At 49.9% G+C, this 27,946-nt stretch overlaps 12 non-coding genes and 3 pseudogenes across 12 annotated transcripts; all 15 read left to right on the top strand.

Annotated features, from left to right (window-relative positions):
• The first annotated feature begins 379 nt into the window (after positions 1-379).
• LOC141220796 (U2 spliceosomal RNA) lies at positions 380-570 on the top strand. Its single transcript, XR_012288937.1, has one exon. It is a non-coding gene; the product is annotated as a U2 spliceosomal RNA (small nuclear RNA).
• A 1,115-nt stretch (positions 571-1,685) lies between these two features.
• Positions 1,686-1,876, top strand: LOC141220795 (U2 spliceosomal RNA). Its single transcript, XR_012288936.1, has one exon. It is a non-coding gene; the product is annotated as a U2 spliceosomal RNA (small nuclear RNA).
• Positions 1,877-2,991: 1,115 nt separating this feature from the next.
• On the top strand, positions 2,992-3,182 carry LOC141220794 (U2 spliceosomal RNA). The gene has a single exon (XR_012288935.1). It is a non-coding gene; the product is annotated as a U2 spliceosomal RNA (small nuclear RNA).
• A 1,115-nt stretch (positions 3,183-4,297) lies between these two features.
• Positions 4,298-4,413, top strand: LOC141220745 (U2 spliceosomal RNA; annotated as a pseudogene).
• Positions 4,414-4,938: 525 nt separating this feature from the next.
• LOC141220648 (U2 spliceosomal RNA) lies at positions 4,939-5,120 on the top strand. The gene has a single exon (XR_012288853.1). It is a non-coding gene; the product is annotated as a U2 spliceosomal RNA (small nuclear RNA).
• Positions 5,121-6,235: 1,115 nt separating this feature from the next.
• LOC141220623 (U2 spliceosomal RNA) lies at positions 6,236-6,426 on the top strand. Its single transcript, XR_012288828.1, has one exon. It is a non-coding gene; the product is annotated as a U2 spliceosomal RNA (small nuclear RNA).
• A 1,115-nt stretch (positions 6,427-7,541) lies between these two features.
• LOC141220793 (U2 spliceosomal RNA) lies at positions 7,542-7,732 on the top strand. The gene has a single exon (XR_012288934.1). It is a non-coding gene; the product is annotated as a U2 spliceosomal RNA (small nuclear RNA).
• A 1,115-nt stretch (positions 7,733-8,847) lies between these two features.
• LOC141220772 (U2 spliceosomal RNA) lies at positions 8,848-8,939 on the top strand (annotated as a pseudogene).
• Positions 8,940-9,733: 794 nt separating this feature from the next.
• LOC141220682 (U2 spliceosomal RNA) lies at positions 9,734-9,918 on the top strand. Its single transcript, XR_012288877.1, has one exon. It is a non-coding gene; the product is annotated as a U2 spliceosomal RNA (small nuclear RNA).
• A 1,112-nt stretch (positions 9,919-11,030) lies between these two features.
• LOC141220792 (U2 spliceosomal RNA) lies at positions 11,031-11,221 on the top strand. The gene has a single exon (XR_012288933.1). It is a non-coding gene; the product is annotated as a U2 spliceosomal RNA (small nuclear RNA).
• A 1,114-nt stretch (positions 11,222-12,335) lies between these two features.
• LOC141220638 (U2 spliceosomal RNA) lies at positions 12,336-12,526 on the top strand. The gene has a single exon (XR_012288843.1). It is a non-coding gene; the product is annotated as a U2 spliceosomal RNA (small nuclear RNA).
• Positions 12,527-13,641: 1,115 nt separating this feature from the next.
• Positions 13,642-13,832, top strand: LOC141220637 (U2 spliceosomal RNA). Its single transcript, XR_012288842.1, has one exon. It is a non-coding gene; the product is annotated as a U2 spliceosomal RNA (small nuclear RNA).
• Positions 13,833-14,947: 1,115 nt separating this feature from the next.
• LOC141220732 (U2 spliceosomal RNA) lies at positions 14,948-15,025 on the top strand (annotated as a pseudogene).
• Positions 15,026-20,589: 5,564 nt separating this feature from the next.
• On the top strand, positions 20,590-20,785 carry LOC141220664 (U2 spliceosomal RNA). Its single transcript, XR_012288868.1, has one exon. It is a non-coding gene; the product is annotated as a U2 spliceosomal RNA (small nuclear RNA).
• A 1,115-nt stretch (positions 20,786-21,900) lies between these two features.
• On the top strand, positions 21,901-22,091 carry LOC141220631 (U2 spliceosomal RNA). Its single transcript, XR_012288836.1, has one exon. It is a non-coding gene; the product is annotated as a U2 spliceosomal RNA (small nuclear RNA).
• The last annotated feature ends 5,855 nt before the right edge of the window (positions 22,092-27,946 follow it).

The following is a 27,946-nucleotide window of genomic DNA, read 5'->3' as shown; positions in this document are numbered from 1 at the left end:
CACAGCAGCAGCCACCTTCAGTCTGCTGCTGGACAGCCAGCAGCAGCAGCAGCAGGAGAGGTATGTAATCAGGAGCCCTCCTGCTAAGGGTAGACAGCTGCTCGTTCCACCCCACCCCCCGCCTTAATTGGTTCTCCTCCCTTTCAACGGTGTTGAGGCGGGTGGGAACAGCAGGGGGTGAAGGTGCTGTGTTTAAAGAGGTGGAGTTATGCAGATCTAAAACGCGTGGATTGCAGCAGCAGCAAGCCGAAAAGTGCAGGCATGTAAGGGATCTAGAGGTTGACAACATGTCTTCTTAACGGGAGTCCAGGAGCTCATCTCCACAAATGGACTTTTCAGGATCCTTGGGTGGCTCCGTAGTTTGAAACCAATTCTGGTTATCGCTTCTCGGCCTTTTGGCTAAGATCAAGTGTAGTATCTGTTCTTATCAGTTTAATATCTGATACGTCCCCTATCTGGGGACCATATATTAAATGGATTTTTAGAACAGGGAGATGGAAAAAGAGCTTGCTCTGTCCACTCCACGCATTGACCTGGTATTGCAGTATCTCCAGGACCGGTGCACCCCTTCTTTAATGCAGTTTCTAAAATCAGAAAGAATTGAATTCAATGTTTTTTGTTCATTTTGCTTGTTTGTCGGATTTTGGGATGGACTCTTTGGCTTTGCTTTTCTTCTCCTCATTGGATTTTTCATGTTCAAAGTTGCAGAAGCCAGATTACAAGCTCATTTTGGTTCAACTTCAGCAACTGTGCATTGCATTGCCATGTAATGTGATGCAATGCTATCTTTCTAGCTCTCCCTTTTTACTTCCTTTTGGATAAACAGACATATTAGGCAAGCATTTTGGAGCTTTCACCTAAATAACTACAGGTGGTGAGATAAGCTGCACAATATAATTGACCTTTCAGTATATTGTTGCACACACACCATCTATTTAGCAAATGCCCTTGTTATCAACAGCAGCCTTTTAAACTCACCTGAGCTAACAGGTATGTGCGCTGGTTACTCTGCTGCGCTTAAAATTTCTTTTTTGGTTTGCTACAATGCCTTTTCTGAAACGTTGTCTCCTTCTGCTGGAACACTGACTTCTTTCATTTAATGCCTGCAGACTATAAAAGAGAACCCAACCCAAAAAGTTTGGTTGATTAGTCTGTGGCATTCTGTTAAATTGTTGCTTATGGCGGTCTCTGTGAGCTTCTCAGCGACATTCAGCCAGCCAGGTATCCTGCCTGCAGTAGATGGAATGTGGCAATGGAACGCTGGCTGCGCGTGTCATAATAGGCTCTGAGCCTTTATATACCTGTGCACAGCAGCAGCCACCTTCAGTCTGCTGCTGGACAGCCAGCAGCAGCAGCAGCAGGAGAGGTATGTAATCAGGAGCCCTCCTGCTAAGGGTAGACAGCTGCTCGTTCCACCCCACCCCCCGCCTTAATTGGTTCTCCTCCCTTCCAACGGTGTTGAGGCGGGTGGGAACAGCAGGGGGTGAAGGTGCTGTGTTTAAAGAGGTGGAGTTATGCAGATCTAAAACGCGTGGATTGCAGCAGCAGCAAGCCGAAAAGTGCAGGCATGTAAGGGATCTAGAGGTTGACAACATGTCTTCTTAACGGGAGTCCAGGAGCTCATCTCCACAAATGGACTTTTCAGGATCCTTGGGTGGCTCCGTAGTTTGAAACCAATTCTGGTTATCGCTTCTCGGCCTTTTGGCTAAGATCAAGTGTAGTATCTGTTCTTATCAGTTTAATATCTGATACGTCCCCTATCTGGGGACCATATATTAAATGGATTTTTAGAACAGGGAGATGGAAAAAGAGCTTGCTCTGTCCACTCCACGCATTGACCTGGTATTGCAGTATCTCCAGGACCGGTGCACCCCTTCTTTAATGCAGTTTCTAAAATCAGAAAGAATTGAATTCAATGTTTTTTGTTCATTTTGCTTGTTTGTCGGATTTTGGGATGGACTCTTTGGCTTTGCTTTTCTTCTCCTCATTGGATTTTTCATGTTCAAAGTTGCAGAAGCCAGATTACAAGCTCATTTTGGTTCAACTTCAGCAACTGTGCATTGCATTGCCATGTAATGTGATGCAATGCTATCTTTCTAGCTCTCCCTTTTTACTTCCTTTTGGATAAACAGACATATTAGGCAAGCATTTTGGAGCTTTCACCTAAATAACTACAGGTGGTGAGATAAGCTGCACAATATAATTGACCTTTCAGTATATTGTTGCACACACACCATCTATTTAGCAAATGCCCTTGTTATCAACAGCAGCCTTTTAAACTCACCTGAGCTAACAGGTATGTGCGCTGGTTACTCTGCTGCGCTTAAAATTTCTTTTTTGGTTTGCTACAATGCCTTTTCTGAAACGTTGTCTCCTTCTGCTGGAACACTGACTTCTTTCATTTAATGCCTGCAGACTATAAAAGAGAACCCAACCCAAAAAGTTTGGTTGATTAGTCTGTGGCATTCTGTTAAACTGTTGCTTATGGCGGTCTCTGTGAGCTTCTCAGCGACATTCAGCCAGCCAGGTATCCTGCCTGCAGTAGATGGAATGTGGCAATGGAACGCTGGCTGCGCGTGTCATAATAGGCTCTGAGCCTTTATATACCTGTGCACAGCAGCAGCCACCTTCAGTCTGCTGCTGGACAGCCAGCAGCAGCAGCAGCAGGAGAGGTATGTAATCAGGAGCCCTCCTGCTAAGGGTAGACAGCTGCTCGTTCCACCCCACCCCCCGCCTTAATTGGTTCTCCTCCCTTCCAACGGTGTTGAGGCGGGTGGGAACAGCAGGGGGTGAAGGTGCTGTGTTTAAAGAGGTGGAGTTATGCAGATCTAAAACGCGTGGATTGCAGCAGCAGCAAGCCGAAAAGTGCAGGCATGTAAGGGATCTAGAGGTTGACAACATGTCTTCTTAACGGGAGTCCAGGAGCTCATCTCCACAAATGGACTTTTCAGGATCCTTGGGTGGCTCCGTAGTTTGAAACCAATTCTGGTTATCGCTTCTCGGCCTTTTGGCTAAGATCAAGTGTAGTATCTGTTCTTATCAGTTTAATATCTGATACGTCCCCTATCTGGGGACCATATATTAAATGGATTTTTAGAACAGGGAGATGGAAAAAGAGCTTGCTCTGTCCACTCCACGCATTGACCTGGTATTGCAGTATCTCCAGGACCGGTGCACCCCTTCTTTAATGCAGTTTCTAAAATCAGAAAGAATTGAATTCAATGTTTTTTGTTCATTTTGCTTGTTTGTCGGATTTTGGGATGGACTCTTTGGCTTTGCTTTTCTTCTCCTCATTGGATTTTTCATGTTCAAAGTTGCAGAAGCCAGATTACAAGCTCATTTTGGTTCAACTTCAGCAACTGTGCATTGCATTGCCATGTAATGTGATGCAATGCTATCTTTCTAGCTCTCCCTTTTTACTTCCTTTTGGATAAACAGACATATTAGGCAAGCATTTTGGAGCTTTCACCTAAATAACTACAGGTGGTGAGATAAGCTGCACAATATAATTGACCTTTCAGTATATTGTTGCACACACACCATCTATTTAGCAAATGCCCTTGTTATCAACAGCAGCCTTTTAAACTCACCTGAGCTAACAGGTATGTGCGCTGGTTACTCTGCTGCGCTTAAAATTTCTTTTTTGGTTTGCTACAATGCCTTTTCTGAAACGTTGTCTCCTTCTGCTGGAACACTGACTTCTTTCATTTAATGCCTGCAGACTATAAAAGAGAACCCAACCCAAAAAGTTTGGTTGATTAGTCTGTGGCATTCTGTTAAACTGTTGCTTATGGCGGTCTCTGTGAGCTTCTCAGCGACATTCAGCCAGCCAGGTATCCTGCCTGCAGTAGATGGAATGTGGCAATGGAACGCTGGCTGCGCGTGTCATAATAGGCTCTGAGCCTTTATATACCTGTGCACAGCAGCAGCCACCTTCAGTCTGCTGCTGGACAGCCAGCAGCAGCAGCAGCAGGAGAGGTATGTAATCAGGAGCCCTCCTGCTAAGGGTAGACAGCTGCTCGTTCCACCCCACCCCCCGCCTTAATTGGTTCTCCTCCCTTCCAACGGTGTTGAGGCGGGTGGGAACAGCAGGGGGTGAAGGTGCTGTGTTTAAAGAGGTGGAGTTATGCAGATCTAAAACGCGTGGATTGCAGCAGCAGCAAGCCGAAAAGTGCAGGCATGTAAGGGATCTAGAGGTTGACAACATGTCTTCTTAACGGGAGTCCAGGAGCTCATCTCCACAAATGGACTTTTCAGGATCCTTGGGTGGCTCCGTAGTTTGAAACCAATTCTGGTTATCGCTTCTCGGCCTTTTGGCTAAGATCAAGTGTAGTATCTTTTGAAAAGGCGGTTTTGTCCTTGGGCTGCTCTAGTAAATTGATGCACATTACACACTGGTTTGGTGCACTTGTTAGTACGCCAGGTGGCTCATAGAGTCATCTGATGGAAAACATGGCCCTCCAGGATCGAAGTCACTAGGCTGGGTAAGTGTGAGGGCTTTGGAGCAATGTGCCCCAGGAGTAGGCGCCCTGGTGGGAGTCCAAGCTTACTGGGACTGGGAACCCCAGAAAGACTTGGGCTTCGTAGCACGCCGCACCTTTGCCAATCATACTTTCTGAGCAACACCCCCTATTCCTGGCCTCCGGGCTAGGAAGGGGAATTTTTATAAACCCGGTCGGAGGTCCGGTCAGCTTTGGGCTGAGAAACCAACACAGGCTCCAGCTCCACTAGGGTGGCAGCCTAGCTGGACGCTGGGAGCACGAAAACGGCTCTTCTCTGGCTTCGGCAAGAGAGAGCATCGGAGATCCCCGACCCTCGCTGTGGCCTTCTGGCTCGGAGGGATGGGGATGGTTTATTGGGGACCCTCTCCTCCGGGAAGGGTCCACATGAATCCTCGCCTCGTGCGCTGTTTTGGTGTGACTTCGGTCACATTTTTCAGTGCCTTGGATGCAGCTTCAATCAAAAAATCTGTTCTTATCAGTTTAATATCTGATACGTCCCCTATCTGGGGACCATATATTAAATGGATTTTTAGAACAGGGAGATGGAAAAAGAGCTTGCTCTGTCCACTCCACGCATTGACCTGGTATTGCAGTATCTCCAGGACCGGTGCACCCCTTCTTTAATGCAGTTTCTAAAATCAGAAAGAATTGAATTCAATGTTTTTTGTTCATTTTGCTTGTTTGTCGGATTTTGGGATGGACTCTTTGGCTTTGCTTTTCTTCTCCTCATTGGATTTTTCATGTTCAAAGTTGCAGAAGCCAGATTACAAGCTCATTTTGGTTCAACTTCAGCAACTGTGCATTGCATTGCCATGTAATGTGATGCAATGCTATCTTTCTAGCTCTCCCTTTTTACTTCCTTTTGGATAAACAGACATATTAGGCAAGCATTTTGGAGCTTTCACCTAAATAACTACAGGTGGTGAGATAAGCTGCACAATATAATTGACCTTTCAGTATATTGTTGCACACACACCATCTATTTAGCAAATGCCCTTGTTATCAACAGCAGCCTTTTAAACTCACCTGAGCTAACAGGTATGTGCGCTGGTTACTCTGCTGCGCTTAAAATTTCTTTTTTGGTTTGCTACAATGCCTTTTCTGAAACGTTGTCTCCTTCTGCTGGAACACTGACTTCTTTCATTTAATGCCTGCAGACTATAAAAGAGAACCCAACCCAAAAAGTTTGGTTGATTAGTCTGTGGCATTCTGTTAAACTGTTGCTTATGGCGGTCTCTGTGAGCTTCTCAGCGACATTCAGCCAGCCAGGTATCCTGCCTGCAGTAGATGGAATGTGGCAATGGAACGCTGGCTGCGCGTGTCATAATAGGCTCTGAGCCTTTATATACCTGTGCACAGCAGCAGCCACCTTCAGTCTGCTGCTGGACAGCCAGCAGCAGCAGCAGCAGGAGAGGTATGTAATCAGGAGCCCTCCTGCTAAGGGTAGACAGCTGCTCGTTCCACCCCACCCCCCGCCTTAATTGGTTCTCCTCCCTTCCAACGGTGTTGAGGCGGATGGGAACAGCAGGGGGTGAAGGTGCTGTGTTTAAAGAGGTGGAGTTATGCAGATCTAAAACGCGTGGATTGCAGCAGCAGCAAGCCGAAAAGTGCAGGCATGTAAGGGATCTAGAGGTTGACAACATGTCTTCTTAACGGGAGTCCAGGAGCTCATCTCCACAAATGGACTTTTCAGGATCCTTGGGTGGCTCCGTAGTTTGAAACCAATTCTGGTTATCGCTTCTCGGCCTTTTGGCTAAGATCAAGTGTAGTATCTGTTCTTATCAGTTTAATATCTGATACGTCCCCTATCTGGGGACCATATATTAAATGGATTTTTAGAACAGGGAGATGGAAAAAGAGCTTGCTCTGTCCACTCCACGCATTGACCTGGTATTGCAGTATCTCCAGGACCGTTGCACCCCTTCTTTAATGCAGTTTCTAAAATCAGAAAGAATTGAATTCAATGTTTTTTGTTCATTTTGCTTGTTTGTCGGATTTTGGGATGGACTCTTTGGCTTTGCTTTTCTTCTCCTCATTGGATTTTTCATGTTCAAAGTTGCAGAAGCCAGATTACAAGCTCATTTTGGTTCAACTTCAGCAACTGTGCATTGCATTGCCATGTAATGTGATGCAATGCTATCTTTCTAGCTCTCCCTTTTTACTTCCTTTTGGATAAACAGACATATTAGGCAAGCATTTTGGAGCTTTCACCTAAATAACTACAGGTGGTGAGATAAGCTGCACAATATAATTGACCTTTCAGTATATTGTTGCACACACACCATCTATTTAGCAAATGCCCTTGTTATCAACAGCAGCCTTTTAAACTCACCTGAGCTAACAGGTATGTGCGCTGGTTACTCTGCTGCGCTTAAAATTTCTTTTTTGGTTTGCTACAATGCCTTTTCTGAAACGTTGTCTCCTTCTGCTGGAACACTGACTTCTTTCATTTAATGCCTGCAGACTATAATTGAGAACCCAACCCAAAAAGTTTGGTTGATTAGTCTGTGGCATTCTGTTAAACTGTTGCTTATGGCGGTCTCTGTGAGCTTCTCAGCGACATTCAGCCAGCCAGGTATCCTGCCTGCAGTAGATGGAATGTGGCAATGGAACGCTGGCTGCGCGTGTCATAATAGGCTCTGAGCCTTTATATACCTGTGCACAGCAGCAGCCACCTTCAGTCTGCTGCTGGACAGCCAGCAGCAGCAGCAGCAGGAGAGGTATGTAATCAGGAGCCCTCCTGCTAAGGGTAGACAGCTGCTCGTTCCACCCCACCCCCCGCCTTAATTGGTTCTCCTCCCTTCCAACGGTGTTGAGGCGGGTGGGAACAGCAGGGGGTGAAGGTGCTGTGTTTAAAGAGGTGGAGTTATGCAGATCTAAAACGCGTGGATTGCAGCAGCAGCAAGCCGAAAAGTGCAGGCATGTAAGGGATCTAGAGGTTGACAACATGTCTTCTTAACGGGAGTCCAGGAGCTCATCTCCACAAATGGACTTTTCAGGATCCTTGGGTGGCTCCGTAGTTTGAAACCAATTCTGGTTATCGCTTCTCGGCCTTTTGGCTAAGATCAAGTGTAGTATCTGTTCTTATCAGTTTAATATCTGATACGTCCCCTATCTGGGGACCATATATTAAATGGATTTTTAGAACAGGGAGATGGAAAAAGAGCTTGCTCTGTCCACTCCACGCATTGACCTGGTATTGCAGTATCTCCAGGACCGGTGCACCCCTTCTTTAATGCAGTTTCTAAAATCAGAAAGAATTGAATTCAATGTTTTTTGTTCATTTTGCTTGTTTGTCGGATTTTGGGATGGACTCTTTGGCTTTGCTTTTCTTCTCCTCATTGGATTTTTCATGTTCAAAGTTGCAGAAGCCAGATTACAAGCTCATTTTGGTTCAACTTCAGCAACTGTGCATTGCATTGCCATGTAATGTGATGCAATGCTATCTTTCTAGCTCTCCCTTTTTACTTCCTTTTGGATAAACAGACATATTAGGCAAGCATTTTGGAGCTTTCACCTAAATAACTACAGGTGGTGAGATAAGCTGCACAATATAATTGACCTTTCAGTATATTGTTGCACACACACCATCTATTTAGCAAATGCCCTTGTTATCAACAGCAGCCTTTTAAACTCACCTGAGCTAACAGGTATGTGCGCTGGTTACTCTGCTGCGCTTAAAATTTCTTTTTTGGTTTGCTACAATGCCTTTTCTGAAACGTTGTCTCCTTCTGCTGGAACACTGACTTCTTTCATTTAATGCCTGCAGACTATAAAAGAGAACCCAACCCAAAAAGTTTGGTTGATTAGTCTGTGGCATTCTGTTAAACTGTTGCTTATGGCGGTCTCTGTGAGCTTCTCAGCGACATTCAGCCAGCCAGGTATCCTGCCTGCAGTAGATGGAATGTGGCAATGGAACGCTGGCTGCGCGTGTCATAATAGGCTCTGAGCCTTTATATACCTGTGCACAGCAGCAGCCACCTTCAGTCTGCTGCTGGACAGCCAGCAGCAGCAGCAGCAGGAGAGGTATGTAATCAGGAGCCCTCCTGCTAAGGGTAGACAGCTGCTCGTTCCACCCCACCCCCCGCCTTAATTGGTTCTCCTCCCTTCCACCGGTGTTGAGGCGGGTGGGAACAGCAGGGGGTGAAGGTGCTGTGTTTAAAGAGGTGGAGTTATGCAGATCTAAAACGCGTGGATTGCAGCAGCAGCAAGCCGAAAAGTGCAGGCATGTAAGGGATCTAGAGGTTGACAACATGTCTTCTTAACGGGAGTCCAGGAGCTCATCTCCACAAATGGACTTTTCAGGATCCTTGGGTGGCTCCGTAGTTTGAAACCAATTCTGGTTATCGCTTCTCGGCCTTTTGGCTAAGATCAAGTGTAGTATCTTTCGAAAAGGCGGTTTTGGATGTTGGCCGCCCTAGTAGATTGATACATTATGCACACTGGGGTTTAGGTGCTTGTTAGTACGCCAGGTGGCTAATATAGTCATCTGGTGGAAAGCATGGCCCCCCAGGATCGACGCCATTGGGCCGGGGAAGATCGAAAGCCCGAAGTGTGAAGTGCCCCAGGAGTGGTGACCCTGGGGTGCCTTAACTCACTGGGATTGGGAACCCCACTTGAGTTTATGGCACATTTGCACTAGCACTTCAATATTTCTTTCTTCACACACACCCTTATTCCGGGCCTTCTGGCCTTAGGATGGGGAATTTTTCAATTCCCGGTCGAAGGTCCGGGCAGTATTATACTGTGAAACCTTCACTATTTATTTAATTTTTTTTTGTCACTGTGTGTCCACTTTTTCACGTGTGTCCACGTCCTTACTAGGATTTTGTCGGGATGCGGTTCCCTTACGGGTTCCTCTCTTGGCAGGTCTAGGGGGGGAGTGTGTGGCCATCAGGTTCCGCTCCCCCCTGAACCCCCCTGGCTCTCCTCTTTCGGGAGGAGAGCGTTGTTGGCTCCCCTCTTCCGGGAGGGGAGCACAGTCTTTGGCTCCCAGTGCCTTGCTCGGGTGAGAACTCGGGCAGGTATTGAGGGTAAGATTGGGTCGCCTCTGGCTCCGGCTGGAGGTGGCTATTTGTCCCTGTGCCTCGCTGTGGCCTTCTGGCTCGGAGGGACAGGGAATGGTTTGGGGGACCCTTCTCCTTTTGGAGAGGGTTTCAAGAAGACCAGCATCCTAGTGCACTTTTTTTTGTGGCACTTGTCACTTTTTTAAGCGCACTCGGGTTTTGTACACGAATTCGGGCTTTCGATAAAAAAAAAAAAATCTGTTCTTATCAGTTTAATATCTGATACGTCCCCTATCTGGGGACCATATATTAAATGGATTTTTAGAACAGGGAGATGGAAAAAGAGCTTGCTCTGTCCACTCCACGCATTGACCTGGTATTGCAGTATCTCCAGGACCGGTGCACCCCTTCTTTAATGCAGTTTCTAAAATCAGAAAGAATTGAATTCAATGTTTTTTGTTCATTTTGCTTGTTTGTCGGATTTTGGGATGGACACTTTGGCTTTGCTTTTCTTCTCCTCATTGGATTTTTCATGTTCAAAGTTGCAGAAGCCAGATTACAAGCTCATTTTGGTTCAACTTCAGCAACTGTGCATTGCATTGCCATGTAATGTGATGCAATGCTATCTTTCTAGCTCTCCCTTTTTACTTCCTTTTGGATAAACAGACATATTAGGCAAGCATTTTGGAGCTTTCACCTAAATAACTACAGGTGGTGAGATAAGCTGCACAATATAATTGACCTTTCAGTATATTGTTGCACACACACCATCTATTTAGCAAATGCCCTTGTTATCAACAGCAGCCTTTTAAACTCACCTGAGCTAACAGGTATGTGCGCTGGTTACTCTGCTGCGCTTAAAATTTCTTTTTTGGTTTGCTACAATGCCTTTTCTGAAACGTTGTCTCCTTCTGCTGGAACACTGACTTCTTTCATTTAATGCCTGCAGACTATAAAAGAGAACCCAACCCAAAAAGTTTGGTTGATTAGTCTGTGGCATTCTGTTAAACTGTTGCTTATGGCGGTCTCTGTGAGCTTCTCAGCGACATTCAGCCAGCCAGGTATCCTGCCTGCAGTAGATGGAATGTGGCAATGGAACGCTGGCTGCGCGTGTCATATTAGGCTCTGAGCCTTTATATACCTGTGCACAGCAGCAGCCACCTTCAGTCTGCTGCTGGACAGCCAGCAGCAGCAGCAGGAGAGGTATGTAATCAGGAGCCCTCCTGCTAAGGGTAGACAGCTGCTCGTTCCACCCCACCCCCCGCCTTAATTGGTTCTCCTCCCTTCCAACGGTGTTGAGGCGGGTGGGAACAGCAGGGGGTGAAGGTGCTGTGTTTAAAGAGGTGGAGTTATGCACATCTAAAACGCGTGGATTGCAGCAGCAGCAAGCCGAAAAGTGCAGGCATGTAAGGGATCTAGAGGTTGACAACATGTCTTCTTAACGGGAGTCCAGGAGCTCATCTCCACAAATGGACTTTTCAGGATCCTTGGGTGGCTCCGTAGTTTGAAACCAATTCTGGTTATCGCTTCTCGGCCTTTTGGCTAAGATCAAGTGTAGTATCTGTTCTTATCAGTTTAATATCTGATACGTCCCCTATCTGGGGACCATATATTAAATGGATTTTTAGAACAGGGAGATGGAAAAAGAGCTTGCTCTGTCCACTCCACGCATTGACCTGGTATTGCAGTATCTCCAGGACCGGTGCACCCCTTCTTTAATGCAGTTTCTAAAATCAGAAAGAATTGAATTCAATGTTTTTTGTTCATTTTGCTTGTTTGTCGGATTTTGGGATGGACTCTTTGGCTTTGCTTTTCTTCTCCTCATTGGATTTTTCATGTTCAAAGTTGCAGAAGCCAGATTACAAGCTCATTTTGGTTCAACTTCAGCAACTGTGCATTGCATTGCCATGTAATGTGATGCAATGCTATCTTTCTAGCTCTCCCTTTTTACTTCCTTTTGGATAAACAGACATATTAGGCAAGCATTTTGGAGCTTTCACCTAAATAACTACAGGTGGTGAGATAAGCTGCACAATATAATTGACCTTTCAGTATATTGTTGCACACACACCATCTATTTAGCAAATGCCCTTGTTATCAACAGCAGCCTTTTAAACTCACCTGAGCTAACAGGTATGTGCGCTGGTTACTCTGCTGTGCTTAAACTTCTTTTTTGGTTTGCTACAATGCCTTTTCTGAAACGTTGTCTCCTTCTGCTGGAACACTGACTTCTTTCATTTAATGCCTGCAGACTATAAAAGAGAACCCAACCCAAAAAGTTTGGTTGATTAGTCTGTGGCATTCTGTTAAACTGTTGCTTATGGCGGTCTCTGTGAGCTTCTCAGCGACATTCAGCCAGCCAGGTATCCTGCCTGCAGTAGATGGAATGTGGCAATGGAACGCTGGCTGCGCGTGTCATAATAGGCTCTGAGCCTTTATATACCTGTGCACAGCAGCAGCCACCTTCAGTCTGCTGCTGGACAGCCAGCAGCAGCAGCAGCAGGAGAGGTATGTAATCAGGAGCCCTCCTGCTAAGGGTAGACAGCTGCTCGTTCCACCCCACCCCCCGCCTTAATTGGTTCTCCTCCCTTCCAACGGTGTTGAGGCGGGTGGGAACAGCAGGGGGTGAAGGTGCTGTGTTTAAAGAGGTGGAGTTATGCAGATCTAAAACGCGTGGATTGCAGCAGCAGTAAGCCGAAAAGTGCAGGCATGTAAGGGATCTAGAGGTTGACAACATGTCTTCTTAACGGGAGTCCAGGAGCTCATCTCCACAAATGGACTTTTCAGGATCCTTGGGTGGCTCCGTAGTTTGAAACCAATTCTGGTTATCGCTTCTCGGCCTTTTGGCTAAGATCAAGTGTAGTATCTGTTCTTATCAGTTTAATATCTGATACGTCCCCTATCTGGGGACCATATATTAAATTGATTTTTAGAACAGGGAAATGGAAAAACAGCTTGCTCTGTCCACTCCACGCATTGACCTGGTATTGCAGTATCTCCAGGACCGGTGCACCCCTTCTTTAATGCAGTTTCTAAAATCAGAAAGAATTGAATTCAATGTTTTTTGTTCATTTTGCTTGTTTGTCGGATTTTGGGATGGACTCTTTGGCTTTGCTTTTCTTCTCCTCATTGGATTTTTCATGTTCAAAGTTGCAGAAGCCAGATTACAAGCTCATTTTGGTTCAACTTCAGCAACTGTGCATTGCATTGCCATGTAATGTGATGCAATGCTATCTTTCTAGCTCTCCCTTTTTACTTCCTTTTGGATAAACAGACATATTAGGCAAGCATTTTGGAGCTTTCACCTAAATAACTACAGGTGGTGAGATAAGCTGCACAATATAATTGACCTTTCAGTATATTGTTGCACACACACCATCTATTTAGCAAATGCCCTTGTTATCAACAGCAGCCTTTTAAACTCACCTGAGCTAACAGGTATGTGCGCTGGTTACTCTGCTGCGCTTAAAATTTCTTTTTTGGTTTGCTACAATGCCTTTTCTGAAACGTTGTCTCCTTCTGCTGGAACACTGACTTCTTTCATTTAATGCCTGCAGACTATAAAAGAGAACCCAACCCAAAAAGTTTGGTTGATTAGTCTGTGGCATTCTGTTAAACTGTTGCTTATGGCGGTCTCTGTGAGCTTCTCAGCGACATTCAGCCAGCCAGGTATCCTGCCTGCAGTAGATGGAATGTGGCAATGGAACGCTGGCTGCGCGTGTCATAATAGGCTCTGAACCTTTATATACCTGTGCACAGCAGCAGCCACCTTCAGTCTGCTGCTGGACAGCCAGCAGCAGCAGCAGCAGGAGAGGTATGTAATCAGGAGCCCTCCTGCTAAGGGTAGACAGCTGCTCGTTCCACCCCACCCCCCGCCTTAATTGGTTCTCCTCCCTTCCAACGGTGTTGAGGCGGGTGGGAACAGCAGGGGGTGAAGGTGCTGTGTTTAAAGAGGTGGAGTTATGCAGATCTAAAACGCGTGGATTGCAGCAGCAGCAAGCCGAAAAGTGCAGGCATGTAAGGGATCTAGAGGTTGACAACATGTCTTCTTAACGGGAGTCCAGGAGCTCATCTCCACAAATGGACTTTTCAGGATCCTTGGGTGGCTCCGTAGTTTGAAACCAATTCTGGTTATCGCTTCTCGGCCTTTTGGCTAAGATCAAGTGTAGTATCTGTTCTTATCAGTTTAATATCTGATACGTCCCCTATCTGGGGACCATATATTAAATTGATTTTTAGAACAGGGAAATGGAAAAACAGCTTGCTCTGTCCACTCCACGCATTGACCTGGTATTGCAGTATCTCCAGGACCGGTGCACCCCTTCTTTAATGCAGTTTCTAAAATCAGAAAGAATTGAATTCAATGTTTTTTGTTCATTTTGCTTGTTTGTCGGATTTTGGGATGGACTCTTTGGCTTTGCTTTTCTTCTCCTCATTGGATTTTTCATGTTCAAAGTTGCAGAAGCCAGATTACAAGCTCATTTTGGTTCAACTTCAGCAACTGTGCATTGCATTGCCATGTAATGTGATGCAATGCTATCTTTCTAGCTCTCCCTTTTTACTTCCTTTTGGATAAACAGACATATTAGGCAAGCATTTTGGAGCTTTCACCTAAATAACTACAGGTGGTGAGATAAGCTGCACAATATAATTGACCTTTCAGTATATTGTTGCACACACACCATCTATTTAGCAAATGCCCTTGTTATCAACAGCAGCCTTTTAAACTCACCTGAGCTAACAGGTATGTGCGCTGGTTACTCTGCTGCGCTTAAAATTTCTTTTTTGGTTTGCTACAATGCCTTTTCTGAAACGTTGTCTCCTTCTGCTGGAACACTGACTTCTTTCATTTAATGCCTGCAGACTATAAAAGAGAACCCAACCCAAAAAGTTTGGTTGATTAGTCTGTGGCATTCTGTTAAACTGTTGCTTATGGCGGTCTCTGTGAGCTTCTCAGCGACATTCAGCCAGCCAGGTATCCTGCCTGCAGTAGATGGAATGTGGCAATGGAACGCTGGCTGCGCGTGTCATAATAGGCTCTGAACCTTTATATACCTGTGCACAGCAGCAGCCACCTTCAGTCTGCTGCTGGACAGCCAGCAGCAGCAGCAGCAGGAGAGGTATGTAATCAGGAGCCCTCCTGCTAAGGGTAGACAGCTGCTCGTTCCACCCCACCCCCCGCCTTAATTGGTTCTCCTCCCTTCCAACGGTGTTGAGGCGGGTGGGAACAGCAGGGGGTGAAGGTGCTGTGTTTAAAGAGGTGGAGTTATGCAGATCTAAAACGCGTGGATTGCAGCAGCAGCAAGCCGAAAAGTGCAGGCATGTAAGGGATCTAGAGGTTGACAACATGTCTTCTTAACGGGAGTCCAGGAGCTCATCTCCACAAATGGACTTTTCAGGATCCTTGGGTGGCTCCGTAGTTTGAAACCAATTCTGGTTATCGCTTCTCGGCCTTTTGGCTAAGATCAAGTGTAGTATCTGTTCTTTTAAGAACACAAGAGCTACGATCTACACTTGACGAGAGCGATCGAACTCGGAAGGAGAAGAGCTTCGGAGCCCAGCTGACATCAGAGAACGAAGGCGGATATCGGTGGGAGGAAGAAGCTCTAAAGAATCCAGAAGAAGACGAAGACTCGGAGAAGAATCGGGCTGTCCTGTGGAATCTTCGAGGAAGAAAATCATCGAGACAAAGACCTTTCGGGGAATTTGTCCAGAACACGATGGGAGAAGAATCTGCATAGCTCCACCCATTCCGGGAAGAGTTCCAGATCCAGCTCCAAGAAGTAACTGCAGGAGGAAAGCCATGGCAAGCGCTGCGAGGAAGGCCGAAAAGAAGAGCCTGGAGCTGGGGACAGCCAGGAGGGCCCAGCCAGGAGCCGATTCTGACCCCAAGGACTCTGCCTCCACGACTGGCCAGCAGAAGGGACCCCAGAAGCCCCGCCACGAAGCTCCAGCCCTGGAGCCATGGATGCGGCAGACGGTGGCCCTGAAGCTGAAGGAAGTGGATGGGAGGGTGCCGGACATGTCCTCGGACGTGTTCTGCCAGAAGATGCTGCTGGATCGAGGCTTCTCCAGGTCGGACACCCTCAGCATCCAGACCTTCTTGACGGGGATCTTCTTCGTCACCTTCGCCACTGTGAACACCTGCAGGAGGTTCTGGGAAATGGTAAGCGCAAAAGGACCGGATAATTCTTTCTCTGCCTTTACAGGTAGCTGCCCTATCCAGAGGGATGAAAGGAGGATCACGGTCTCCATGCGCAACCCGCACACCCCAGGCCAAGACATCTGTACCTTCCTGAGACGCTTCTGTTTGGTTGTGAAGGAACCCTCTCACATCCTGAATGGACTCGGCTTCTGGACAGGTAAGTGGTCGGTGACCGTTAGACTTCACAGGGACCTGGCGTACTCAGACGGACTTCGGCACCTGCCCCCGACATTCTCCCTGGGCAACTCCTACGGCCTCATCTATTACCCGGACATGCCGCGGAACTGCAGGAGATGCGGCAAGAACGGCCACGAGATGAAGGACTGCAAGGAGGATGCCTGCAGGATTTGTCGAGTGACGGGACACAGCTCGAAGGACTGCCCGAAGAAGACGTCCTGCAACCTGTGTGGGCTGGCGGCTCATCTGTACAAGGATTGCCCCAGGCGTGAGAGATCCTGGGCATCGGTGGTTGCGACGACCCCAGCTACGGAGGACAAGGCCCCGACGACCAGGCCTGTGAAGGTCAAGGACGCGACGACCAAGGCCCCAGCGGCCAAGGCCGAGACGACCAAGGCCAAAGCGGTCAAGGAGTCGGTGGCCAAAGCCCCAGCGACGGTCCCAGCAGCTCCGAAGCAGAAGAAAAAGTCAAAGGAGGGTAAGAGTTCTGTCACCCCTCTCTCGATCCCTCCCCCTGCCACCCCCGTCCAATCCCCCCCCACCCCGGCCACCCCTGCTGAGGATTCCACTTCCTCTTCCTCCTTCCCCTACTCCTCAGCAGGTGTCCTTTCCCCTGCCCCGGCAGCCACTCTCCCTCCCCAGACCATGGTAGCGGTGGAATTAACCTTTCCTCCACCCGCCGCTATCTATTCCGAGGAGGATTTTCCCCTTCTTGTCTCCCCAGTTCCAACCCGGGGAAAGAGGAAGGTGGAGGACAGCCCTGCTACTGAATCCTCCAAAAAGAAGATTCTGGATTTCGTAGGCGAAAAGGAGGATACCCTCCCTGAGCCAGAAGAGATGGAGCACATGGTTGAGACCCTGGTGGCCGAGCCAGAAGAGGAGGAACTGGTGGTCGCCGAGATTGAGGCCGCGCTGCTTGACCAGATGGAGGAAGAGGGCCTGCTGGTGATCCCGTCACCAGCAGTCAACACCGACGAGGGACCACCCGACCGGAGTGGTAACTAAGGTGTATTGCCTGCGCTAACTTTTTCTTTTTTCCCTACATGATGGCTAATATTAACTTATTTTCCATTAATGTCAGGAGCATCAAGGACAAGTTCAGACGTCAGACTATTTATGCCTTCCTTACTTCCCAGTTGTGTGATGTTTATATGTTGCAGGAATGTTCCCTTCCCTCCTCTAGGTCCTTCAAACATCTGGCCAGGGAGTGGTCCCACGGTCCATCCTACTGGTCCGGTGGGGGTGACTGCAAGTCTGCGGGGGTCGCAATTCTGATCAGGGGGGGCGCATTCACGCTTGAGTCCGTCCAGGAGCTCATCTGCGGCAGGGCTCTTGTTGTAGATGGCAACTGGGCGGGAGAACCTGTCAGGTTCATCAACGTGTATGCGTCCCCACTGAAGAATGAGCGTTTGGAGCTTTTCCAGACCCTGCAGCTTCAGCTTGCCACCACCAGGACCTTAGTGATGGCCGGGGATTTCAACTGCCCCATCGAGGAGGACGGTCGTAGTTCTGGCACATCTGCCAAGTTGGACATCACGTCCAAGCTGCTCATCGAGATGGTAACCGAGGCCTCTCTTCAGGACGTGGTGGGCTCCATGGGGAGAGGCTCCACGAACTATTCGTGGAGCCGACCCGATGGCTCACTCCGCTCCAGGATTGACTTTGTGTTCACCTCTCGGGCAGTCAGGCAGAGTAGGCACTCGATGGTCTCCTGCTTCTTCTCCGACCACAGAGCCATTCACTTACAAGGTGTCCTCGGCGACGGTTTTCCGTCCGGCCCCGGCTCCTGGAAGCTGAATTGTGCTCTGCTGGCTCAGGATGAAGTCGTGGAGGAGCTGAGAGCAGCCTACGCAATGTGGCAGTCCTACAAGGGTAGCTTCCAAACAGTCTCTGATTGGTGGGAATATGTTAAACTTGAGTTTCGCTGTTTCTTTCAGGCCAAGGGTCGACAACAGGCGTGTGAGAAGAGGAGGGACTTCAGAGGGCTGCAGCGCGAGCTGCGGTCGCTGCAGGACCTTCTTCACTGCGGCTGGGACGTGAGGGAGGAGCTGGAGGAGACCAAGAAGAGCCTGAAAAGGCACTTTGAGGAGGAGTCCAAGCGAATCATCTTCCGTTCCAAAGTGGAGAATCTGGAGAAGGGTGAGAAATGTAACTCATTCTTTTTCAGGAAACTTCATGCCGGTCACACGCCCCTGAACGAGCTGCGAGATGAGAGCGGAAACATGCGACGTGGGAAGGAGGACGTGATGAGGGTCGTCAGCGACTTCTACAGCGAACTCTACTCCCACAAGACTACCGACCCCGACGCTGCTGATAAGTTCCTGTCAGGTATCACTAACCATCTTGATCCTGCAGGCACGGCAGCCTTGGACAAACCTCTGATGGTGGGCGAATTGCTCTCTGCCGCTAAATCCTTTAGGACCGGCAGGACCCCGGGCAGTGATGGTCTTCCAGCGGAGCTCTATGTAGCGCTGGGAGACCTCATCTGTCCGGACCTGTTGGACCTGTACGAGGAGATGGTGGTGGAGGGTAGAATGCCTCCATCTTTGAGGGAAGGAATGGTCACGATCCTGTACAAGCGGAAGGGAGAGAGGTGCGACCTGAGGAATTGGCGTCCCATCACTCTGCTCAACGTGGACTACAAGATCCTGGCCAAGACGATGGCGACACGACTTAAGACGGTCATCGGACGGATCATCCACCCGGACCAGACCTGCGGCATCCCTGGACGTCGCATCGCAGACAGCCTCGCTCTCGTGCGGGACACGGTCGAGTACATCAAGGTCCGCCGCGCACACGCGGCCCTGGTCTCCTTGGATCAGGAGAAGGCCTTCGACCGGGTTTCCCACGAGTTCATGGGCCGAGCTCTGCACCGGTTAGGTTTGGGTAACATGTTTTGTTCGTATGTCCGTCTGATGTATTTTGATATCCACAGCTCGGTGTTGGTGAACGGCTGGAAGACTGACCCCTTCCCTGTCCTCTCTGGGGTCAGACAAGGCTGCCCTCTATCACCTCTTCTTTTTGTTTGTGTTATAGAACTCTTCGCAGAGGCTATCCGGCAGAATGGAGAGATCAGAGGGATCACCGCACCGGGTCCGGGACGACACGAGGTCAAGTGCTCGCTCTACATGGACGACGTCACCGTCTTCTGCGCTGATCGTGGTTCAGTCGACGCCCTCGTCCAGACGTGTGAGAGGTTCGGCCGGGCTTCAGGGGCCAAAGTCAACTGCAGGAAGTCGGAAGCCATGCTCTTCGGGGATTGGCAGCCGGCCTCCTCCGCCCCCTTCCCCTTCAACATTCAACCGGATTTCCTCAAGGTGCTGGGAGTCTGGTTCGGGAAGGAAGGAGCGGCCCTCAAGTCCTGGCAAGAACGCTTGGCCAAGGTGAAGCAACGGATCGGACTCTGGAGCCTCAGACACCTCACTTGTGAGGGTAAGGCACTCGTCCTGCGTAATGAGGTCCTGCCCGTCTTGCAGTACACGGCGCAGGCCTGGCCCCCACACGTCACTGTGTGCAGGGCCATTACCAGGACAGTGTTTCACTTTGTCTGGGGATCCAAGATGGACAGAGTCAGGCGGGCCGTCATGTACAAGGAGCCTCGCAAGGGTGGGAAGGGCGTTCCAGATAAACCCACCCTCCTGCGATCCTCTTTTGTGTGTGATTGTGTCCGCCGGACTTTGCAAGTCAAGAATGGCTCCGCGGGCAGGTCCATGTCTCGCTTCTTCCTGCTTCCTCTTTGGAGGCGACTCGGCTGGGACAAGTGGGACAGCTCCTTCCCCTACAACTGGACGACGCCATGGTTCTACGGAGACGTCGTTCGATTTGTGGGGGAGCATCAACTGGAGGGACTCAAGCCCGACTTGTGGAAGCCCAAAACTATCCACAAGCTAATCAGAGCCAAGGATGACGTGGAGAACATCACAGGACTTCACCAGGACATGCTGGAGACTGTGTGGACAAATGTGTCGTCTGACAGGCTGACCAACGGGCACAAGGACTTGTCGTGGATGGCGATTCAGGGCGGACTGCCCGTCCGGTCATTCATGCATGCCCGGAACCTGTGCAAGACCCGGTACTGCCCAAGGTGCCCCTTCGTGGAGGAAACATCTTTGCACACTTTTTGGGACTGCGGATTTGCACAGCGCCTATTGACTGCACTTGAGGACGACCTGAGGAACTCTGTCCCCAGGGCGAGCCTATCGCACCATTCTGTGCTTTACGGACTCTTCCCTGGGGTTCATACCGTCGGAGCCATCCAGGAGGCTTGGCGCCTTATGAACTGCTTCAAGGATGCCGTTTGGGTCGCCAGGAACCGGCTCATCTTGAGGAGGGAGAGGATGTCCATCCAGGACTGCCGCAGGCTGATCCACAGCCTGCTCAGAGACTATTCCATCATGGACGGTCCGGAGGACGAGGACGAGGACTAAACCCCTCCTCCCCCTCTCCCCTTATGTGTCTTGTCTTTCAATAAAGCTTCGGGCCTGTGATTTTCCCCTCCCCATCCCCTTTTTCCCAATCCCCATCCCTTATCACGGTTCGTCGTACTGTATTGATTGACATGCTTTTTCTTTCAGATTGAGTGTTTTGTGTAGCATAGGGGTGTGATGTGTCTAGTTAGTGCGTCGTATCCTCATGCTATGTAAATATGATGTAGAATTCTGTGTGTACTGGGCTGCGGCACTGTACACTGTCTGTTAACTTATTTTTTGTGCTAATAAAAGATATATTCAATCAAAAAAAAATCTGTTCTTATCAGTTTAATATCTGATACGTCCCCTATCTGGGGACCATATATTAAATGGATTTTTAGAACAGGGAGATGGAAAAAGAGCTTGCTCTGTCCACTCCACGCATTGACCTGGTATTGCACTATCTCCAGGACCGGTGTACCCCTTCTTTAATGCAGTTTCTAAAATCAGAAAGAATTGAATTCAATGTTTTTTGTTCATTTTGCTTGTTTGTCGGATTTTGGGATGGACTCTTTGGCTTTGCTTTTCTTCTCCTCATTGGATTTTTCATGTTCAAAGTTGCAGAAGCCAGATTACAAGCTCATTTTGGTTCAACTTCAGCAACTGTGCATTGCATTGCCATGTAATGTGATGCAATGCTATCTTTCTAGCTCTCCCTTTTTACTTCCTTTTGGATAAACAGACATATTAGGCAAGCATTTTGGAGCTTTCACCTAAATAACTACAGGTGGTGAGATAAGCTGCACAATATAATTGACCTTTCAGTATATTGTTGCACACACACCATCTATTTAGCAAATGCCCTTGTTATCAACAGCAGCCTTTTAAACTCACCTGAGCTAACAGGTATGTGCGCTGGTTACTCTGCTGCGCTTAAAATTTCTTTTTTGGTTTGCTACAATGCCTTTTCTGAAACGTTGTCTCCTTCTGCTGGAACACTGACTTCTTTCATTTAATGCCTGCAGACTATAAAAGAGAACCCAACCCAAAAAGTTTGGTTGATTAGTCTGTGGCATTCTGTTAAACTGTTGCTTATGGCGGTCTCTGTGAGCTTCTCAGCGACATTCAGCCAGCCAGGTATCCTGCCTGCAGTAGATGGAATGTGGCAATGGAACGCTGGCTGCGCGTGTCATAATAGGCTCTGAGCCTTTATATACCTGTGCACAGCAGCAGCCACCTTCAGTCTGCTGCTGGACAGCCAGCAGCAGCAGCAGCAGGAGAGGTATGTAATCAGGAGCCCTCCTGCTAAGGGTAGACAGCTGCTCGTTCCACCCCACCCCCCGCCTTAATTGGTTCTCCTCCCTTCCAACGGTGTTGAGGCGGGTGGGAACAGCAGGGGGTGAAGGTGCTGTGTTTAAAGAGGTGGAGTTATGCAGATCTAAAACGCGTGGATTGCAGCAGCAGCAAGCCGAAAAGTGCAGGCATGTAAGGGATCTAGAGGTTGACAACATGTCTTCTTAACGGGAGTCCAGGAGCTCATCTCCACAAATGGACTTTTCAGGATCCTTGGGTGGCTCCGTAGTTTGAAACCAATTCTGGTTATCGCTTCTCGGCCTTTTGGCTAAGATCAAGTGTAGTATCTGTTCTTATCAGTTTAATATCTGATACGTCCCCTATCTGGGGACCATATATTAAATGGATTTTTAGAACAGGGAGATGGAAAAAGAGCTTGCTGTGTCCACTCCACGCATTGACCTGGTATTGCAGTATCTCCAGGACCGGTGCACCCCTTCTTTAATGCAGTTTCTAAAATCAGAAAGAATTGAATTCAATGTTTTTTGTTCATTTTGCTTGTTTGTCGGATTTTGGGATGGACTCTTTGGCTTTGCTTTTCTTCTCCTCATTGGATTTTTCATGTTCAAAGTTGCAGAAGCCAGATTACAAGCTCATTTTGGTTCAACTTCAGCAACTGTGCATTGCATTGCCATGTAATGTGATGCAATGCTATCTTTCTAGCTCTCCCTTTTTACTTCCTTTTGGATAAACAGACATATTAGGCAAGCATTTTGGAGCTTTCACCTAAATAACTATGTAGCACCCTGAGGATTCGGCTGCTACAGGAGTATTGCACCTCAACCCAGAGGTGTGATATTCCACTCCCGGGCAAGGATGGAGAGTGGAACTGAGCTCGGTAGGCTGCATGCACTACACACATCCCATTTCCGGGGAACAGGCCGACGGTACTCCCACTTAGAAATGTGCAGGTACGACCGAGTCTGTTCCTGGCTGGAGTGGGAGGGGGGTGGTACATCCCATGTAGTGTAGGGGCAGATAGGGGGAGCAGCCTGGGTAAAGATAGGAGCTCATTGGGTGCTGGTCACCTGAGCTCACACATAGAGGGTGTATATAAGGTGGGCACCAACTAAGATCAGGGTCAGATGCAGAGGATCAGATGCAGAGAGTCAGTCAGCTGCAGAGAACAAGTCAGGAGCAGAGGAGAGAAGAAAGACAAAGACCCAGAGTGAGAGAGGAGAAAAGAGAGAGACCCAGAGCACAGAAGAGAAGGACTCTGAGATCCCAACTAAAAGCACCGGGTGAAGAGTCGGCATCAGGGTACCGGAACCCAAGCTGGTGGGGGTAAAAACATTCCCCAGCCAGAGACCGGAGACCGTGGGCAGCGTCTGCCACGGTCACCCATCACATCCACCCCGAAGGCACACCACATGAAGGGTCAGGGAACCCAGGGCCAAGGGTGTCCCAACAGAAGGCCCGAGGGAGCTGGACCTAGGTGGATTACTGGTGGGGACGGCCAGAGAACGGGACAGAAAGAGAGCTCAGGGCCACGCTCCGGACTTGTTTGGGGGTTGGCTGGATCCAGGACCTGGTGGACGCAGCACGGCTCGGGTGGTCACTAGCAGCTGGAGTGACCAGTACAACATCTGCAGTAAGTAAACACCCTTAACTGCACAACCCGACTCTGTCTTCACTGCCGTCTGCACTACACCACCACAACCCCCATCCTCTGCGCCTGTCCCCTCTGAGGCTATACCCCTCCCATTGGGGGTTATCCCACCAAGCTGCGCACCCACCATCAGCCTCAGCGGACCCTGCTGCAGCGGCGGCCACAGTGACCGCATCACAACGGGTGGCGTAGTCGACACAAAAGAACTCTTAATAACATCTGTAGGACTGCCACATAACACTGAGCTTGACGCCCTGGGCACGGGCCGGGTCACAGCCGCTCGGAGACTACAACCCCCCATCTGATCCGGTGCCGGGTATTCCCCTCAAAAAGGAATATGTCCCAGGGGGCGCGTCAACTTTGGCGTAGTCGGCAGGATTACGTGCCCGCAACACCCGGGTACTGCGTGCCTGAAGAAAAGTGCAAGTTTACCTCAGAAAGAAGTCTCCCGCCGGTTCCGGAGGGTCCACGCCATCGGACCCCATCACAGGTCGTTTCCCGCCGATTGTCCGCCATTTCCAGCTTGTTCCCGCCATCTGCAGAGTTTCCCGCCACTGGGCGACGCTTCCCGCCAAATCCGAAGATTTCCCGCCTTGGAAGAGCAGCGGACGCCATTATGGGCGTGCCAAAGGAGGGTGAGAGGCCGCCTCCCATCGTGGGCCGGGACAGAAAATGGCGCCAAAAGTGGAAACCGCCCCCACCAACAGAGACTGTGATGCTGGAGGTGTCTGTCAGCGTGAAAGAACTACCCCTGGAGCTGACAGTCACCGAGTTGCCCCGGGACCGCCCTCGAAGTGGGAGGAGACGAAAGAAGAGAGCGAAGATGGGTGCCGCCTGGAGCAGTCTGGAGCGAGCGCACCCGGAGGCAAGAAGCCTGGAGAGGAGTAGCAGAGAAGCTCACCCGGAGATGTCCAGAGAGCAGAGCAGCACCGGCCCGCTGGCCAGGAGCCTGCTGGAAGAAGAGCAGAGCAGCACCGACCCGTTGGTCAGGAGCCTGCTGGACACCACGACCCCACTAGGCCTAGTGGAGGTCCTTGCACAGCTCCCCCGAGACCGGGAGTGTGCACAGACTGCCCTGGAGGGCCTCGCACGGAGGATGGCCCGGGTACAGCGCGAGATATTGGCGGAATGGAGCCGGGAGATGGCCCAGCAAGCTGAAACCAAGACCCGGAGCACGCCAGCCGAGATGAGGAAGGAGACCGCCTCTGAGGATGGCGCGGGAGGACCCAAGGCCGGAGACGGCGCCGAGGAGGGAGCCGAACGAGTGGAGGCAGGTAAAGGGGACGCCTATACCCCAAGCCGTGACACCGCTTACCTGCCCCAGCTCCCCGTCGCAGAGTCCGAAAGTCCCCCTGCTGTGCCCGAAAACGCCATGTCACCGACGCAGACTAGGCCCCAACCGGAAGCCGCCGCCGCGACCCCTGTGACGTCACACGCCTCGACCCCGAGCGTGACCAAGCAGGAAGTACCACCAGCCTGGTCGCAGGGCCTAGAATTCCCGGGCGCCGCAACACCAACAGCGCCCCCTACCTCTGCGGAGCCTCCGGCCTGGTCGCAAGGCCAAGTAGCCCAGGGCGCCGCCGTATTAACGGTGCCCTTCACCTTCCAGGTGCCCCAGGCCTGGCCGCAAGGCCTGGGCAACCCGGGCGCCACCACCACCGCGCCCGCGCCCGTAAAACCAAGGGTGCCACACCTGGGGGAGGACTTGTTCAGCCAGCTCACATGGCCGGACGGGTCTGAAGTTACAACCAGCTACAAGCAAAGAGCAGGAGGAAGACGCCGTTGAGTGCGGCAGAGAAGTGATGTAAATAGTTACCCAATCGGGGTATAAAGAAACTGAAACTGTTGCTACATATATATAGTCCCCGTTGGGACCAGCTGAGTGAACTGTTTACCCGTTAACCCCTTAATCCCACAGGCTGAGGACTGTGAGCAGCCATCCCATTCCCTCTACCTGGCCGAGGACTGAGAGCGGCCAACTTCCCCTGTATATAGTTGCGCGTCCTAAAGCGCCCCCTACCGGTTTTATAGTAAAACCAGTTTTTCTAAGAGACTGTCGCACTTTTCCCGGACACACGTTGCACAGTGTCCGGAGGAGGAACCTGAAACAAGAGACGACGAGAATGTTTATATGAAAAGTTTTATATATATAATGTTTTATATGTTTTATTATGTTTATATGAAAAAAAAAATTTTTTTTGTATGTTTTGGTGTTTTTGTCTTTACAGCCCGAGGACGTGCTGTGGTTTACCAGGGGGGAATGTAGCACCCTGAGGATTCGGCTGCTACAGGAGTATTGCACCTCAACCCAGAGGTGTGATATTCCACTCCCGGGCAAGGATGGAGAGTGGAACTGAGCTCGGTAGGCTGCATGCACTACACACATCCCATTTCCGGGGAACAGGCCGACGGTACTCCCACTTAGAAATGTGCAGGTACGACCGAGTCTGTTCCTGGCTGGAGTGGGAGGGGGGTGGTACATCCCATGTAGTGTAGGGGCAGATAGGGGGAGCAGCCTGGGTAAAGATAGGAGCTCATTGGGTGCTGGTCACCTGAGCTCACACATAGAGGGTGTATATAAGGTGGGCACCAACTAAGATCAGGGTCAGATGCAGAGGATCAGATGCAGAGAGTCAGTCAGCTGCAGAGAACAAGTCAGGAGCAGAGGAGAGAAGAAAGACAAAGACCCAGAGTGAGAGAGGAGAAAAGAGAGAGACCCAGAGCACAGAAGAGAAGGACTCTGAGATCCCAACTAAAAGCACCGGGTGAAGAGTCGGCATCAGGGTACCGGAACCCAAGCTGGTGGGGGTAAAAACATTCCCCAGCCAGAGACCGGAGACCGTGGGCAGCGTCTGCCACGGTCACCCATCACATCCACCCCGAAGGCACACCACATGAAGGGTCAGGGAACCCAGGGCCAAGGGTGTCCCAACAGAAGGCCCGAAGGAGCTGGACCTAGGTGGATTACTGGTGGGGACGGCCAGAGAACGGGACAGAAAGAGAGCTCAGGGCCACGCTCCGGACTTGTTTGGGGGTTGGCTGGATCCAGGACCTGGTGGACGCAGCACGGCTCGGGTGGTCACTAGCAGCTGGAGTGACCAGTACAACATCTGCAGTAAGTAAACACCCTTAACTGCACAACCCGACTCTGTCTTCACTGCCGTCTGCACTACACCACCACAACCCCCATCCTCTGCGCCTGTCCCCTCTGAGGCTATACCCCTCCCGTTGGGGGTTATCCCACCAAGCTGCGCACCCACCATCAGCCTCAGCGGACCCTGCTGCAGCGGCGGCCACAGTGACCGCATCACAACGGGTGGCGTAGTCGACACAAAAGAACTCTTAATAACATCTGTAGGACTGCCACATAACACTGAGCTTGACGCCCTGGGCACGGGCCGGGTCACAGCCGCTCGGAGACTACAACCCCCCATCTGATCCGGTGCCGGGTATTCCCCTCAAAAAGGAATATGTCCCAGGGGGCGCGTCAACTACAGGTGGTGAGATAAGCTGCACAATATAATTGACCTTTCAGTATATTGTTGCACACACACCATCTATTTAGCAAATGCCCTTGTTATCAACAGCAGCCTTTTAAACTCACCTGAGCTAACAGGTATGTGCGCTGGTTACTCTGCTGCGCTTAAAATTTCTTTTTTGGTTTGCTACAATGCCTTTTCTGAAACGTTGTCTCCTTCTGCTGGAACACTGACTTCTTTCATTTAATGCCTGCAGACTATAAAAGAGAACCCAACCCAAAAAGTTTGGTTGATTAGTCTGTGGCATTCTGTTAAACTGTTGCTTATGGCGGTCTCTGTGAGCTTCTCAGCGACATTCAGCCAGCCAGGTATCCTGCCTGCAGTAGATGGAATGTGGCAATGGAACGCTGGCTACGCGTGTCATAATAGGCTCTGAGCCTTTATATACCTGTGCACAGCAGCAGCCACCTTCAGTCTGCTGCTGGACAGCCAGCAGCAGCAGCAACAGCAGGAGAGGTATGTAATCAGGAGCCCTCCTGCTAAGGGTAGACAGCTGCTCGTTCCACCCCACCCCCCGCCTTAATTGGTTCTCCTCCCTTCCAACGGTGTTGAGGCGGGTGGGAACAGCAGGGGGTGAAGGTGCTGTGTTTAAAGAGGTGGAGTTATGCAGATCTAAAACGCGTGGATTGCAGCAGCAGCAAGCCGAAAAGTGCAGGCATGTAAGGGATCTAGAGGTTGACAACATGTCTTCTTAACGGGAGTCCAGGAGCTCATCTCCACAAATGGACTTTTCAGGATCCTTGGGTGGCTCCGTAGTTTGAAACCAATTCTGGTTATCGCTTCTCGGCCTTTTGGCTACGATCAAGTGCTTTATTGCAGGAGATTGTGGTTGAAGGGCACTCGGGTACCCCTCTCCTTGGCCTGGCAGGATCGTCCACTTTGGTGGACTTAACCTGCTTGCTGCTATTAGGGAGAGGGCTTAGTCCCAGGGTAACGAGTTGCGATCCCCCAGCTTCCAGGTGTTTTTCGCTGCAAGAACACTGGGAGCGCAGATTGCAAGCGGCTGCAATTTGCAACCTTGTTGCGTTTTTCCATGGAGGTTGACCCTAACCTCGTGCCTCTTTATGCGAGGCTAAAAAACTCTATCCGAGTTCACTTCACGGCGGGTGGCTCGGATATGAGGAAATTAGGGTATGTAGTCCAGGA

Source organism: Phyllobates terribilis, unplaced genomic scaffold, assembly GCF_046119375.1.
Source record: "Phyllobates terribilis strain yellow unplaced genomic scaffold, ASM4611937v1 Scaffold_298__1_contigs__length_2340664, whole genome shotgun sequence".
NCBI classification, from domain to species: domain Eukaryota; kingdom Metazoa; phylum Chordata; class Amphibia; order Anura; family Dendrobatidae; genus Phyllobates; species Phyllobates terribilis.
This window is presented reverse-complemented; position numbering and strand designations above follow the sequence as displayed.